Below are 17,017 nucleotides of genomic sequence, written 5' to 3' on the forward strand. Positions count from 1 at the left end.
TTTAAAATTAGAAATTCTTCCATAAACAATTAGATTAATTGCCGTTGAAATTAAAATTGCCAGGCGAGCATAAATAATTATAAAATTTCACCCAAATACAACAAAATTTCCATAAACTATTAAGAATTTTCCATAAAGAAATGAAAATGTTCCATTTACGCTTTAAATACAAAATTTCCATAAATAAATCTGCTATTAGCACAATAAATGTTCTTTGATACCATAGTTTTTCTTTCATTAAATATTTTTTCCTACAATAGTAATAAACTGATTTGGTGCCGCAGAATATTTTCCATAAAAAATAAAATTTTCCACAAAATAATCAATAAGAGCATTTACAAAATAAAGAAAATTTCCATTAAAAAAATACAAGAAAGCGATAAAGCTGATGAAATTCTTTACATGAATTTTGAAACGCTTTTAAAGAAGGGTCATCTATGGAAAAAAAAGCTAACAGTTTGATTAAGCTTTTCTATATTTCTCTTTATGGAAATTTCCTTCTTTCTTATTTTTTTTATTGCTTTTTATTGATCATTTCAAGTGAAGAAAATTTTTATTTTGTTATGAAAAAATATATTTATTTGTGTGGAAAATTTTGTTAGTTTATTATTGCTAATGTCATTGATTTTATTTATGGAAATTTTGTATTTTTTCCGTGGAACATTTAATTTTTTTTATGCGAAAAATTTCTTCTTTTATAATTGCAATTTTTGCTTTTTAAAAAGTGCTTATTTATTTTTGTTTTGTGGAAGAAATTTTTAAATTTGTTTATGGAAATTTTGTTTTTATTTGTGGAAATTTTATATTTGTTATTTATTGCTCCCCATACTCCTGATTTCTTTTATTGGCAGCAATTTTCTATTTTCTTATGGGAATTTTCTAATTGTTTAGGGGGAGTATTTATTTTAGTCTTGGCCAAATAGGGACCACTAGTGCGACAACTGGTGCAAAGGACGTCAGAAATTAAGCAAAATAATTTTTTTCCAATTATGCTTTGCTTGTTTTGGAGGAAATCAAAGGTTTTATCGTACCATATGAATATGCTTTATCGATATGAACTTGGTTTGCGGTGATTTGATTGGCCATTTGGCATATAAAGCACTAGTGCGACAACTGGTGCTATAGCCACAACTGGTACATCTAGCCTACTTCGTCTTCGACGTGTTGATGACTAGTCCGATCCGCTTCCAAGCATAATATGTATCATTTATTTATTTTATTTTCTCAGACTAGGCCCATAAGAGCACGGTTGTCTTATACTCAGCGCAAAAAAATCTCAGGGCAAAAAATACACTCCAGTGTATTTGCATTTTTTTTTTGACAGTTTGCCATGACATTTAGAAACTTCAAATATCCCTTTGTTAGTTGAACTTACTTAACTTAGTTAGATGGAGTATAATCAAGGAGCAGATTTTTTTTACCCTGAGTGTAGGACAACACTGCATAAGAGTCTTCTCCATTCAGCTCGGTCCATGGCTGCACGTCGCCGTAAATCGTCCTCCACGTGATCGATCCACCTTCCTCGCTGTGCACCTCGCCTTCTTGTGCCCGTCGGAACAGGTTCCCAGAGTTCGAAAGAGGTCAAAAGCATTTTTCAACGGAATCCCAACAATATGTGTATCAATCTTCTTGAAATGATCTAACGGCCTTGGTTCTCATCTCAATTTGTTTTTTCTATCTTACTGCTCATTGATCTCTGTGACCCCAATGGTCTTCCGAAAGTTCTAGAACACCCGGAGAACTGGTCGATTCTTCCCATTTGCCGCAGTAAGATGCGACTATTTCTAATCACTCACTCATTGGCCCCAGGTGGCCACTAATAGGTATCCCAAGAGGACATTCGGAGCATCCGGAGCAGTGTTCATTTTTTTAAATAGCAATATGGAGCAAAATCATTTTCAAGGACCACCCATTGATCCCGGAAGACCAGTATGTGGTCATTCGGAAGTCCCGGATCATCCAAAGGAGTTCTTCTTCTTCTTCTTCTTCTTCAATGGCTCTACATTCCTACTGGAACTTGGCCTGCTTTTCAACTTAGTATTCCTTAAGCATTTCCACAGTTATTTATTGAAAGCTTTCTATGCCCGCCATCGCATGAGTATGTATCTTGTGTGGCAAGTACAATGGATACACTATGCCCAGGGTGTCGAGAAAGTTTCCAACCCGAAAACATCCTAGACCGGACCGAGAATCGAACTCGCCGTCTCCGGATTGGCAATCCTACGCCTTTGCTCGCAAGGCTATTGGAGACCCCTCCAAAGGAGTTACTGATTCCGATAATTTGTCTTAGAAAGCTGCGACTTTTAGAAATTGATTGTTGTAGCCATGAGCGAGAATTTTGATAACCTCATGGACTCATTCATTTTGGATAACCACAAAGTGATTCGTCGAAAGTTCTGGAACATCCGGAGAAATGGTCAGTTGAACAAGTTCGTCGTTCGTATTTTTTTATAAATCGATTGTTGACGTAATGTGAGAGCAAAATCAACACTTATCGACTCCGGATGGCCAATAAGTGGCCCTCCAGAAGTTTCAGAGCATCCGGAGAAGTGAAAAATTGTGAAATTCCGTCCTAGAGAACCACGACTTCAAAGATCCCTTATTATAGCATCGTGAGAAAAAAAAAAAACATTGCTAGGACAACAAATTGAATCCGAATGGGTATCAAGTGGTCCTAGGAAGCTCTGGAGCACTAGGAGTAGTGACCAAATCGGAAATCGTCCTATACTGCTGTGGCTTTTTATACACCATTTGCTCTAACAACGTAAGAGCCAAATTCCACTAAGTGGTCCCGGAGCTCCAGAATATCCAGAGTAGAAGACAAATTTTGAAATTTGTCCACAAAAAGTAGCTTGATTCGGAGATGGCTTTTCAGTCTTGACAAAATCAAAACACTGTTATTTAATCTTGTCCAACGTTTCGGTCCGTTTGGGACCTTCCTCAGAGACTCAATTCTTACAGGTTTATCCTCAACTGTGGTTCTGGCAACTGCTACGAAGGACCTCCGTCGGCCTTCTTCGCAACCTAGCGGCTACTGAACGAGCTCTGAGATTCCCAAATTGGACGCATAGTCAAATCACTCTGGTCTGAGCTTGACGACCGACTGGCAAATAGCTTACACAACCTCACTCTGATCAGTACCGTTGCTGATGAAGAATGTATAGCCGCCAGACATTCTAAATACTCACGCTCCTCTAATGTGGACGTGTACAATACACATGTGGAAGTATCGGCTTGATAAATGGATTGCGAGTGATTTGACTATGCGTCCAATTTGGGAATCTCGAGCTCGTTCAGTAGCCGCTAGGTTGCGAAGGCCGACGGAGGTCCTTCGTAGCTTAGCTGGTTAAAGCACCAGTCTAGCGTACTGTAGGGTCATGGGTTCGAGTCCCATCGAAGGGAAAGTGGTTACCTCAATACATTTTTCAAATCGATATCTTCCACATAACGTACATATTCACATATGAGTTTTCATAACATTGTAAATTAACGTCCAAGTCGGGTGGTTTAATCCCCGGAAATAGGCAATTACCTTTTGATTGAACTGACCCTTTTCGGCCAAATGACCCATTCGGCCAAACGGTCCTTTCGGCCAAACGACCCATTCGGCCAAACATTCATTTCGGTCAAACGACCTTTTCGGTCAAATGACCAATTCGGCCAAACGACCCTTTCGGCCAAATGACCGTTTCGGCCAAACATCCCTTTCGGCCAAACGACCCTTTCGGCCAAATGACTTTCGGCCAGATGGGTTTCGGCCTAATGGTCTGTTCGGCCTAGTGGCATTCGGCCAAATGGCTTTCGGCCGAATGGGTTTCGGTCAAATGACCCTTCCCCAAATTTGATGCCTTTTCCTCCACTAACTGTTGTACTGCATAGCACCATAAGTTATCCCAAGTTCAAGTACAAGCCGCTCGATGAAATCCACAATAAGTCACGAAAGCAACGGCATTGGATTGGCAATTTGAGATGACGAAATCTATTATTGGCGATGCATATCAATTATGCATGCATATCAATTAGATATTCATTCATTTTCATTTTCATTTATTTAGTTAACATCTAAACAGATAACACTGAATCAACAATTTGACGCCACAATGCACGGTTCGAGGCCGCATCTCTCCATCCTCGGATACGCCCCACGCTCGCCAAGTCGTTCTGCACCTGGTCTGCCCATCTCGCTCGCTGCGCTCCACGCCGTCTCGTACCTGCCGGATCGGAAGCGAACACCATCTTTGCAGGGTTGCTGTCCGGCATTCTTTTGCAACATGTCCTGCGCTCCATCGTACCCTTCCCGGCTTTAGCTACCTTCTGGATACTGGTTCGCCGTAGAGTTGGGCGAGCTCATGGTTCATTCTTCGCCGCCACACACCGTCTTCTTTGCACACCGCCAAAGATGGTCCTGGAGTGTTCGCCCGAAATCTTCACACAGTTTTGCACACCATCCACCGTTGCTTTGATCAGTCTGGTAAGCTTCCCAGGAAGCTGTTCTCGTCCATAATTTTCCATAGCTCTACGCGGTCTATACTGTCGTATGCGTCGCCTTGAAATCAACGAACAGATGGTGCGTTGGGACCTGGTATTCACGGCATTTTTGAAGGATTTGCCGTACAGTAAAGATCTGGTCCGTTGTCGAGCGGCCGTCAACGAAGCTGGCTTGATAACTTCCCACGAACTCGTTCACTAATGGTGACAGACGACGGAAGATGATCTGGGATATCACTTTGTAGGCGGCATTAAGGATGGTGATCGCTCGAAAGTTCTCACACTCCAGTTTGTCGCCTTTCTTGTAGATGGGGCATATAACCCCTTCCTTCCACTCCTCCGGTAGCTGTTCGGTTTCCCAGATTCTGACTATCAGTTTGTGCAGGTAAGTGGCCAGCTTTTCCGGGCCCATCTTGATGAGCTCAGCTCCAATACCATCCTTACCAGCTGCTTTATTGGTCTTTAGCTGTTGAATGGCATCCTTAACTTCCCTCAAGGTGGGGGCTGGTTGGCTTCCATCGTCCGCTGAACTGACGTAGTCATCTCCTCCGCTGCCTTGACTTTCACTGCCTGTACTCTCAGCGCCATTCAGATGTTCTTCGTAGTGCTGCTTCCACCTTTCGATCACCACACGTTCGTCCGTCAAGATGCTCCCATCCTTATCCCGGCACATTTCGGCTCGCGGCACGAAGCCTTTGCGGGATGCGTTGAGCTTCTGATAGAACTTTGCGTGTATCTTGAGAACGGCACAGCTGTTCCATCTCCTCGCACTCCGCTTCTTCCAGGCGGCGTTTCTTCTCCCTGAAAAAGGCGGGTCTGTTGTCTCCGCTTCCGTCTATAACGTTCCACGTTCTGCCGGGTACCTTGCTGCAGCGCGACCGCCCGCGCTGCGTCCTTCTCCTCCAGAATCTGTCTGCACTCTTCGTCGAACCAATCGTTCCGTCGACTTCGACCCATATACCCGACGTTGTTCTCCGCTGCGTCGTTAATGGCTGCTTTAACTGTACTCCAGCAGTCCTCAAGAGGGGCCCCATCGCTTCACTCCTCTTCCGTCAACGCGGACTCGAGAGGCTGCGCGTAAGCAGTGGCGACATCAGGTGGCTTCAGTCGCTCTAGGTCGTACCGCGGCGGTCGTCGGTACCGAACATTTTTGATGACGGATTGTTTTGGGCGAAGTTTAACCATCACCAGATAGTGGTCAGAGTCGATGTTAGCGCCACATATCGTGGATGTCGATAATGTCGGAGAAGTGCGGTCCATCAATAAGAACGTGGGCGATTTGTGATTCTGTCTGCAGTGGTGATCTCCAGGTGTACCGATACGGGAGGCTGTGTTGGAAGTAGGTGCTACGAATGGCCATATTCTTGGAGGCGGCGAAATCAATTAGTCGTAGGCCGTTTTCGTTCGTCAGCCGGTGAGCGCTGAACTTTCCAATAGTCGGTCTAAACTCCTCCTCTTGGCCAACCTGAGCGTTCAAATCTCCTATGATGATTTTGACGTCGTGGCTTGGGCAGCTATCGTACTCACGTTCCAGCTGCGCGTAGAATGCGTCCTTATCATCATCAGTGCTTCCGGAGTGTGGGCTATGGACGTTGATTATGCTGAAGTTGAAGAACCGGCCTTTGATCGTCAACCTGCACATTCTTTCATTGATCGGCCACCACCCGATCACGCGCCTTTGCATATCGCCCATCACTATGAAAGCTGTTCCCAGCTCATGTGTTGCCGCAGCTCTGGTAGATGGTATGATTACCTCTAAACGTTCGCACCATTGATCCCTTCCAACAAACCTCCTGCAGCGCTACGATGCCGAATCCACGGTCCTTGAGCACATCGGCGAGTATGCGTGCTCCTGATGAAGTTGAGAGATTTGCAGTTCCACGAACCGAGTTTCCAATCGCTAGTCCCTTTTCGTCGCAGTGGTCTTCGCCGATGGTTCCGGTCAGTACCCGCGTGTTGATTGCTCGTTGCTTATGATTTTTTAAAGGCGGGCTTGCAGAGCCTGACAACAAACCCTCTAAATTTCCGGAGGACCATTCCTCCCGGTGCACCATGTTGCACAGTTTCACTTAGAGTCCCTCGCTGGCACTCGGACGATGATCAGCCGCCCCTAACATGGAGAACAGACGCTGTTGTGAGCCGATCCTGACATGGAGAACAGACGCTCAATAAGATTTGCACCTCCGGAGAGGACCAAACCCCCCCTTCCCTGTCAGCATACGACCATAGTTCCCACCGGGGTTGGTTACCCGATCTTCCCTAAGGTTGCTCGTATCCCGGCCAGCACCGCATCAATTAGATATATAGATTTAAAAAAAATGTGTGGATCAATTAATATAGTTTTATTGGCCTTCTTTCCAAGCATTATGGATCACATTATCAAAATTATGGATCATATGACCAAAATTATTGATTTTATTACTGAAATTATGGATCATCATCAAATTGCGCAAATTTGAAATTTTATGCGTTGCGCGTTGCGTTGCGTTGCGTTGTAACAGAGTATTTCGTAGATTGCATACTGATAGTTGTCATGTATATTCTTTACCTTTTCTTACCCCAATTGCTTATGGATTTCCATTTGGGATTCAATGGAAATCCAATTTGGGGTCCAAAATGATAAAACATGAAAGCTATCATTGCCGGCCACGCCCATCTTCTCCGTTACTAGGAAAGGGAAGGAAATGATGATATGACATCTACTTAACGAGAGGCCAGCGACTCACCGACGCCCTCATAGATGTCAAGGAATTGGATGGTGGGTAGGGTATGTGGTTTAGGAGTATCATTATAAGCAAATGATAGAAAATTTGTGGAAATACGTTGGGAGTGACTTTGCTAAGAAATTTATGTCACTCCATTTCTCTTGCCGATGATTTTCCTCGGATGGGACGAAGGTATTAGCCTTGCCCTGGCTAATAGCCTAGGTTTAAGCGCCTTTGCTCGCTCTCTGAAACGAAAAAAGAGCAAAAAGAAATTAAATTCCCCTTCCCCCCTGATATGATAATGATTTTTAACTCTATAAATAGCACAAAACAGTAGAAGATTGCTGCAGAAAGTAAAATTCAGTAGGAGAGACGATAGAGTATACCGGTACCGGTTGACATAGGTGATCATCGAGAAAATCCGATCTAGGGAACATATAACCTAATTTACTGATTCAGCTTATCTACAAGGTTCCTATAACAAAATTGTTAAATATGTACATCGACAGCATGTGTTGGATCACACGTATATTGACCAGTTTAGTCCGCTACAATAAAAGCTCACATAGGTAGGAACAGTGAAATGTAATGTATAATATAAACACAATCAATGTAATACGTATTCCACTGAGTTCTAATAAATATAGTCTAATAAGCAATAAGGTTTCATGATAAGTATATAATTTTGAATGGTTAAATCTGATTACAAAAAACCTATTCACTACGCTTTTATTGAATTCTTGATTCAAACAATAATTCAGTTGTTAAAAAATGATTACGTAAAGTTCCAACGCGTTAATGTGGATCATTTTGTGCAAATGAAATCCCCGTTAGAGTTATGCAATTTCAAAATTATTATTAAAACATGTACAATAATAGGTAACCTTTAACTAAATGATACACATAGATTGAAGATTGGGCTTGAACATACGATGTTATGTTGCTCAGCTCATTATGGATCGCCAATTTCCCATTGTACATATATCTATTGTAAACGCCTTTTAGACGTTAAAATTACAAAATATGGAATTTCATACAAACTCACTAAATATTGTTCGTTATCTTATGGCCTAATATTGTTCAAACACAGTTCTTATATCTGTTCCCATGTCAGTAACAAGGCAATGTGTACATGAAATACATTGATTTCTCACCCAAACATTAAGAATCATGAACAAAATTATGCTCACCTAACTTAATTTTGAATCGAAAACCATTTTATGACATCCAAAATTTCATTAATATCACACTTTTTAAGAATTCAGCTAAAAACACCTTCACCACCGTGCACATATTTTAATAACATTAAAAATAGTTAATCCCATGCCTGTACCTATATTAATAACACTATTTTCTACAAAAAAATCCGCACAATATTACTCGTATGTATATGCAACGATATTTTTGCAGTGTTGCCGAATTCCTCAATATTTTGCATTATTGAATGAATTATAAAAATATACAATACCAAATTTTGTTGTAGTTTTTCTACTTAACCGTTCAATTTTATGTTCGCCATCTCTTATCTTTTTGAAACACCTTATTTTACAAAAATGAGGTGAATTTTACAAAAGGAAATATATTCAACTTTTTTTTAAAATAAAACTGTAGGTTGATAACACTTAAGAAATAAAAATACTGTAAGCCATGAAAACAGTTTGGAATATTTAAGAAGTTGTGAATTTCAAACCTATATCAATCTATGTGAAATTTTTTAAATTATACTTTAAAAAAAATCATATAGATATAGATTTATCGTGAAATGGAATTTACTTTATTTGTTGTGAAGTAAATTTCAACAGAATACATATGTTTTATCTGGAAATGGAATTGTATCTGCTTGTAATAATTAAGCAGAAAATCGGATCAACAGTTCAGAGGTAGTAATATTTTTAATTTGGATCTCGTGAACTAATGTATTCCATTATGGTGTTATTTAATATGGGATTTTTGATCATTTCATACAAAGCATCTCATTGAGCAAAGAAAATGAAAATATTAAGAGGTAAAAACTTATCTTGGTAACGGGATCTTCATATAATTTGGCTTCTTTTTTCAAATCACACACGACACTTATGGCTTAAAAATATTCACCGGCACCACATGAACCTACTAATCTACTATTTTTTGCTTCACTTGCCGAACTACATTTAACACAAACTTTCAAATTAACTAAAACATATCAAAAGAAAACGGAAACATAAAATGAAAAAAATGACAGCGACTTTAAGATGCATGCGTCCACGCGCAATACTTCATTGCGCAAATTTGAAATTTTATGGATCAAAATATAGTTTTTATGGATCATTTTCAAAGAAATATGGATCATAAAATTATTCTTTGCGGAATCTCCCGGACTATTTTATGGATTTATGGTAGCATTTTGTGGAACATTTAGATGTTATTTACGGATTGTTTATATTTTTTTATGGATCGTTTTTGGACATTGAACGGTGCAAAGTAAGGGCTATCTCTTGGCATCCTTTAATTATTTTTTAATTTTTCATGTTTTGTCGTTAGCTTGATCATAAGTACTAATCAAACTGCATTTCTCCACTCCCAGAAACCCATCAACCCCAGCGTAACGGAGGAACCGCCATCGCTGTTCGGTGGTTTCGGAGGAATCAACCCCGGCGGGCAGCTGCTGAACGCTGCCATTGGTGTGACGAGAGCGGTCTCGCAGTTCCTGGGGGTTGCGCTACAGGTTTGTTCACCATCTCGCATTCACCCTTCATTGATTTGACAATGACAATGTAATTTTCTGTCCCATTTCAGGGGGCGGCCAAGAGTTTCACGACGGCGTTCAACCCAGCCGCTCCGCCCTCGTCACAGGTGGACGATCTGAGCTACTACAGGTTTAGCGGGAGATGAAGGGAATAGTGAGAAGAAAACGGGTTGATTTCTGGTTGAAGGGGTTCAAGTCATTGTCATGTTAGCAATCCAGAGCTGCTAGGTAAATAAGATTAGTTATTGATATTTCAATGAGATTTTGCTCAATGCGAGGCTAGTTCCTCCGCAGGGAGGTAGCAGTGTACGTTTGAGCTTAGTTTGCGGATGCTGTGAGTGATTTTGTGCGTGTAAGAGACGAATTTGAGTCCTAAGGAAGGTGTACTGATAAGACTGCGAAATTACTATTAGTGTCTATTTATTATTTGTTCTTTGATCACGATGCTTACTCGATATCCAATTACCGATCGGTATTCTAATCTAGAAGCTTTGAACTGCAAGCACCTACTAACGAACAGGTTTTGTGTGATAATGCTTGCAATCTTTGATAGGTGTTTGAAAAACAAACTTCATTTTATTTATATATTCATTACTCTCAAGAAAGTTTCAACACTCCAAATCATCAAATGGGTATATATTTTGTGAGCTTCGGCAATCGATTGTGCCATCTACCGAGAGAATCGACTGCGGAACAGGCACGGTTGGAGCGTAGGTTTATTTGGTAGGTAGCTATGAAAACTATGATCGTTGATTCAACCCAACGCATTCGACGGGGAAATGTGTGGACGACGAAATGAGCAGCAAACAGGAGCAAATACTGTGATGTTGACTTTTGTAAATATGCAATTAGAGATATTGATTGATTTTAGAAGCGCTGTGTTTAGAGTCCCCATATCCGAAATTCCATAGAGTAAATTATTACTTGGGCACATGGATTCATTCTCGGTACACTGACTATATAAAAAGCTAGTAATTAAACTTTTGGAAGTCGTACAACTATTTCTGCTGATCTTCAAAAAGTCTCAAAATCATCTCTCATACAACTGAATATTATTCATCCGTTTATTCAACCCATGTTTAGTTGATTTTTTGTTCGTCGCCTAAGCACCACTGTGCCAGAGTAAATCTTTTCTCTTTTATAAAACGGTATCATCAAATAAACAGCTACCTGAAAGTCGTCATAGCTTCCGATACAATTATTATTCTATTATTTAGCACATAATAAATCTTATTTCACAAACTTTAATCTTTTCTATCAGTACGAGTAGGATGATGAAGTCGAAAATAAATCAAAATGGACGATAATGCACATTAGAAACAATTAAAAGGTTGGAATTTTTTTTAACTGTGTAGGGTCACGGGAGGTAATGTTAGCCTACACGCCCGTTTCATATCACCCAGAGACTGAGTGAAATTGTATTGCCGTCTTTTTTTTTTCTCAATAAAATCTTACTCAATTTTCGTAAAAAGAGGAACTACTCAAATTTTGTGTAGGTTGCAACGTTGGCTCATCACGCAATTAACCTTCCTACAGTGCTAAATAAACTCACACTTGCGGTGTTCGGGTCATATTGACGCGGATTTGACTTAGCAATATCTCAGGCATTTCTCAATCAAATTCACATGTTTATACAGTCGCGCAGGACATGCGACTTTCGGCTCCGAATCTCCAGGAAATCCAGGAGGAGATCGGCCGGCTGAAAAACAACAAAGCCCCTGGAGTTGATCAACTACCAGGAGAGCTGTTTAAACACGGTGGTGAAGCACTGGCTAGAGCGCTGCACTGGGTGATTACCAAGGTTTGGGAGGATGAGGTTCTGCCGCAGGAGTGGATGGAAGGTGTCGTGTGTCCCATCTACAAAAAGGGCGATAAGCTGGATTGTAGCAACTACCGCGCAATCACATTGCTGAACGCCGCCTACAAGGTACTCTCCCAAATTTTATGCCGTCGACTAACACCAATTGCAAGAGAGTTCGTGGGGCAGTACCAGGCGGGATTTATGGGTGAACGCTCTACCACAGACCAGGTGTTCGCCATACGTCAGGTATTGCAGAAATGTCGCGAATACAACGTGCCCACACATCATCTATTTATCGACTTCAAAGCCGCATATGATACAATCGATCGGAACCAGCTATGGCAGCTAATGCACGAAAACGGATTTCCGGATAAACTGATACGGTTGATCAAGGCGACGATGGATCGGGTGATGTGCGTAGTTCGAGTTTCAGGGGCATTCTCGAGTCCCTTCGAAACCCGTAGAGGGTTACGGCAAGGTGATGGTCTTTCGTGTCTGCTATTCAACATCGCTTTGGAGGGAGTAATACGAAGGGCAGGGATTGACACGAGTGGTACGATTTTCACGAAGTCCGTCCAGTTATTTGGTTTCGCCGACGACATTAATATCATGGCACGTAACTTTGAGAGGATGGAGGAAGCCTACATCAGACTGAAAAGCGAAGCTAAACGGATTGGACTAGTCATCAACACGTCGAAGACGATGTACATGATAGGAAGAGGCTCAAGAGAGGTCAATGTGAGCCACCCACCACGAGTTTCTATCGGTGGTGACGAAATCGAGGTGGTTGAAGAATTCGTGTACTTGGGCTCACTGGTGACCGCCGATAACGATACCAGCAGAGAAATTCGGAGACGCATAGTGGCTGGAAATCGTACGTTCTTTAGACTCCGCAAGACGCTTCGATCGAATAGAGTTCGCCGCCGTACCAAACTGACTATCTACAAAACGCTTATAAGACCGGTAGTTCTCTACGGACACGAGACCTGGACGATGCTCGTGGAGGACCAACGCGCACTGGGAGTTTTCGAAAGGAAAGTGTTGCGTACCATCTATGGTGGGTTGCAGATGGCGGACGGTACGTGGAGGAGGCGAATGAACCACGAGTTGCATCAGCTGTTGGGAGAACCATCCATCGTTCACACCGCGAAAATCGGAAGACTGCGGTGGGCCGGGCACGTAGCCAGAATGTCGGACAGTAATCCGGTGAAAATGGTTCTCGACAACGATCCGACGGGAACAAGAAGGCGAGGTGCACAGCGGGCAAGGTGGATCGATCAGGTGGAGGACGACTTGCGGACCCTCCGCAGACTGCGTGGTTGGCGAAGTGCAGCCATGAACCGAGCTGAATGGGGAAGTCTTTTATGTGCAGCATAGGCCACTCCGGCCTTAGTCTGGTGATAAATAAATAAATGTTTATACAGTCGCCTCGACATTGAAGGAACCATCGAGATAAGGAGAGATCGAGGAATGGAAGGAAAATTGAAAGGGGTACTAGATCCAAAAAAGCTCGTTGCTATGAAAAACGACAACAAAATAAATGTCGTTTCCTGTTGTTGATATGTTTGTTATTGTCTAAACATGGTCTAGTAGCCTAAAAAGTTGAACATATCGACATAAGGAGAGTGAATCCCGATCAAAATATGATCAGAGCCCATCGAGATAGGGAGATTATCGAGATGTAGAAAGCCCAAATATATGTCGATTGAAGGTACTGCGGAAACCATCGACATAGGGAGAGATATCGAGATATAGAACATCGAGATGTAGAGAGTCGACTGTATACCCAAAATAATTGTCAGCTCATAAATTTTCCAAAACTGACCAGATTGTTTATCGGCCACACCTACATCCTAAGAAAGTTGAAGGAAGGATCGTCAGTTTTATATGGACGAAAATTGCACACGAATGTCGTGCATGACCCATTTTATTGCTGTTTTTTTTTCTCATAAATGTACCTAATACTAATTCAGTGATGACAAATCATGAATGCAGACAATATTTCTACAGATGTTCTAGGTTCTCCAAACCATTCTGGATTTAGAAGCTTTGGTCTACCAGGTCAATTACGCTTGGTACGTAACCAATAGCAACTCAAGGTGCCCAAACAGGTCCTTAGAGGTCATGCACATAATTTATGATCTAGATATGTCACAAACGGATCTTCTAAGTTCTCCAAAACTTTCTGGAAGTTAGACAAATTGATCTACTAAGATTACTGGGCCCGATATTAAGCCAATAACAACCCATACAGTCCCTTAGAAGCCATGCGCATGACTTATAGTCTCTATATATCCTAACCGGAAGTTCTATATTTTCCAAATCATTCTGGAGTTCAGACGAATTGTTCTACCAAGACAACTGGGCTAGATATCGAGTCAATAACAGGCCATACAGGCCATTAGAGCCCATGTTTATCATTTACGATCTAGATATGTCCAAACCGGAAATTTCAAGGTCTCCACATCATTCTGGAGTTCAGACCAACTGGTCTGCCAAGTCAAATGGGCTCAATACAAAGCCAATAGCAACCCATGGTGCCCATACAAGCTCTTAGAAATCATGCGCATGATTTACGATTTAGATATGTTTGAAGTACGGTTTGAAGTTCTCTAAATCATGCTGGAGCTCAGATGAATTGGTCTACCAAGACAACAGGACTTGACAGGTCCCGTGGCGTAGTTGGTTACACGTTCGCCTTATAAGCGAATGGTCATGGATTCGATTCCCAGTCCCTCCACCACACCCTCGTCAGTCGCCGGATGCGCAGCTCATGAGGTAGCGTATTGGGGGACGCGCTTTATCGTCATGGCTGCCTGATGACGACTGACAACTTGTTCTTCCCGGAGGCATTCCTTCAATGTACCCGGATAATTGGCAAACGATTAAACAAAAAAAACGATTGTTTGGATAAACGGACACAATGTACTCACGATGAGATGAACTGGCTGACAATAGTGGTAATGGAAATCTAAAAATAGATTATGTATGGATTCTGCAGAATACCGTAGCAGATCTCGGCACAGTTGCGGTTAAGAACACAGAGTGACTGACAAATAAAAGAAGGGAATAAAAAAAGACAACAGGACTCGATACAAAGTCAATAGCAACCCATGGGGTCCATACATGCCTTAAGAGCTCATCCCGACTAGAAGGTCATATCAAAATTATATCACAATATGTTATTCTGTTATACAACATTTTATAACAAAATTTGTTAGAAATATGGTGCAGGATGTTGTTAAAATATCTAAATTTCTATCAAAAATTACACTACTCGAAACAAAACACTATCAAATTTTGTTACAATTTTATCATAAAAATAACATATTTTGTTAGAAACTTATAACAGAATCAGATACAAAATATATTGTTTACTGTGCAGTTACAGGTTGTGATAGGTCTCCAGATTGTGATCAACATTTAGAAATATTAGTTTTTTTCTGAACAAGAATATTTTTCAAGAACATGATACTAAGAACATTACAAATTAGACAACTTTTTCAAATTATATCAGCGTTTGTGATATCTATGGCAGTAGACTTTGCTACATCTATTTTAATTGCCTACTGTTGGGCAATTCGGTATTAAGCATTTTTTAAATCTTATTTATGTTAAAATCCTGTTACAACATTTGAAAGATAATGGCTACTAAGAACAAAATTGTATCTAAATAAGTTATAAAGATCACAATATGTTGAAATTGTGTTAAGTTTTAGTTATGCTCTTCTAGTCGGGATGTTTATGGTTTAAGATTTGCTGTGTTTCCTATTCATATGGGACAGATATGCGATTCACGGCAGTATTGATCTACCACGTAAGCTGGGCTGAATTAAAAAACAAAAGCAACTCATACAGGCCCTAGAGGCCATGTGCATGATTCGTGTTCTAGATATGTCCAAACCGGATGTTCTAGGTTCTCCAAATCATTCTTAAGTGCAGACCAATTGATCTACCATGTCAACTGGGCTGAATATAAAGCCAATAAGAACTCATACAGGCCTTGGTGTCTTGTTATTCATGCTCAGAAACAATGTGCATGGTTTACGTTTTATATTTGTTCAAATCGAATGTTCTAATTTATCCAAATCATTCTAGAGTTTAGACCATCTCTACCAAGGTCTACCAAGGCAACTAGACTCGATACACAGCCAATAGCAATCCATGATGTTCAAACAGCCGCCTTGAAGCCATACGCATGATTTACGATTCAGATATCCGGGCTTCCGGGCCTCTTGAAAGGAGGCTTCCGAGCCTCTTGAAGGGAGGCTTCCGGGCCTCTTGAAAGAAGGCTTCCGGGCCTCTTGAAAGAAGGCTTCCGGGCCTCTTGAAAGCAGGCTTCCAGGCCTCTTGAAAGGAGGCTTTCGGGCCTCTTGAAAGGACGATTCCTGGCCTCTTGAAAAGAGGCTTCCGATTCTCTTGAAAAGAGGCTTCCGGGCCTCTAGAAAGGAGACTTACGGGCCTCTTGAAAGTAGGTTTCCTGGCCTTTTGAAAGGAGGCTTCCGGGCCTCTTGAAAGGAGGCTTCCGGGCAGCTGGAAAGGGGGGCTTCTGAAAGGAGGCTTTCGGGCCTTTTGAAAGGAGGCTTCCGGGCCTCTTGAAAGGAGACTTCTGGGCCTCTTCAAAGGAAACTTCCGGGCCTCTTGAAAGGAGGCTTCCGGGTCTCTGGAAAGGATAATCTTAGAAGTAGGTTCGCGAGCCTTTTAAAGATAGGCTTCCAAGCTTTTGAAAGGAACCTTCCGAGCCTCTTGAAAGGAGGCCTTAAAACGAGGTTTCTAGACCTCATGAAAGGAGTCCTCCAAGCCGTACAAGACAAAGTTTTGAAATAAAAAAATACACAATTATTAAAATATTATCAATATGGTTTGATTGAAATTCCGCCATTACATATTTTTGTCCGAGGTCTAGCAAGCAAAACTGTCTGGGGCTAGCAAATGTACCTCCTAGAGTACATGTACTCCAGGTTGAGAACTGCTGTACTAGACCAACTGGTCTGAGCTCCAAACTGAAACTTAGAATATCCGATTTGGACAAATTTAAAATGTAAATTATGCGCGTGGCCTCTAAGGGTCTATGGGGACATCATGGATTACTACTGGTTTTAAATCGAGCCCATTTGACTTGAAAGATCTATTGGTTTTAGGGGCCCTCCTGCGGTAAGACGCGCAGTAAGACGCGCAGCTATAAAGCAAGACCATGCTGAGGGTGGCTGGGTTCGATTCCCGGTGCCAGTCTAGGCAATTTTCGGATTGGAAATTGTCTCGACTTCCCTGGGTATAAAAGTATCATCGTGATAGCCT

The 17,017-nt window shown here is 41.5% G+C and overlaps 1 pseudogene; it reads left to right on the top strand.

The window, feature by feature from the left end:
- LOC134222868 (mucin-2-like) overlaps positions 1-10,791 on the top strand; it is a 552,473-nt pseudogene extending 541,682 nt beyond the window's left edge.
- Positions 10,792-17,017: the final 6,226 nt, after the last annotated feature.

The sequence above is a fragment of the Armigeres subalbatus genome, chromosome 3, assembly GCF_024139115.2.
Source record: "Armigeres subalbatus isolate Guangzhou_Male chromosome 3, GZ_Asu_2, whole genome shotgun sequence".
Taxonomy (NCBI): domain Eukaryota; kingdom Metazoa; phylum Arthropoda; class Insecta; order Diptera; family Culicidae; genus Armigeres; species Armigeres subalbatus.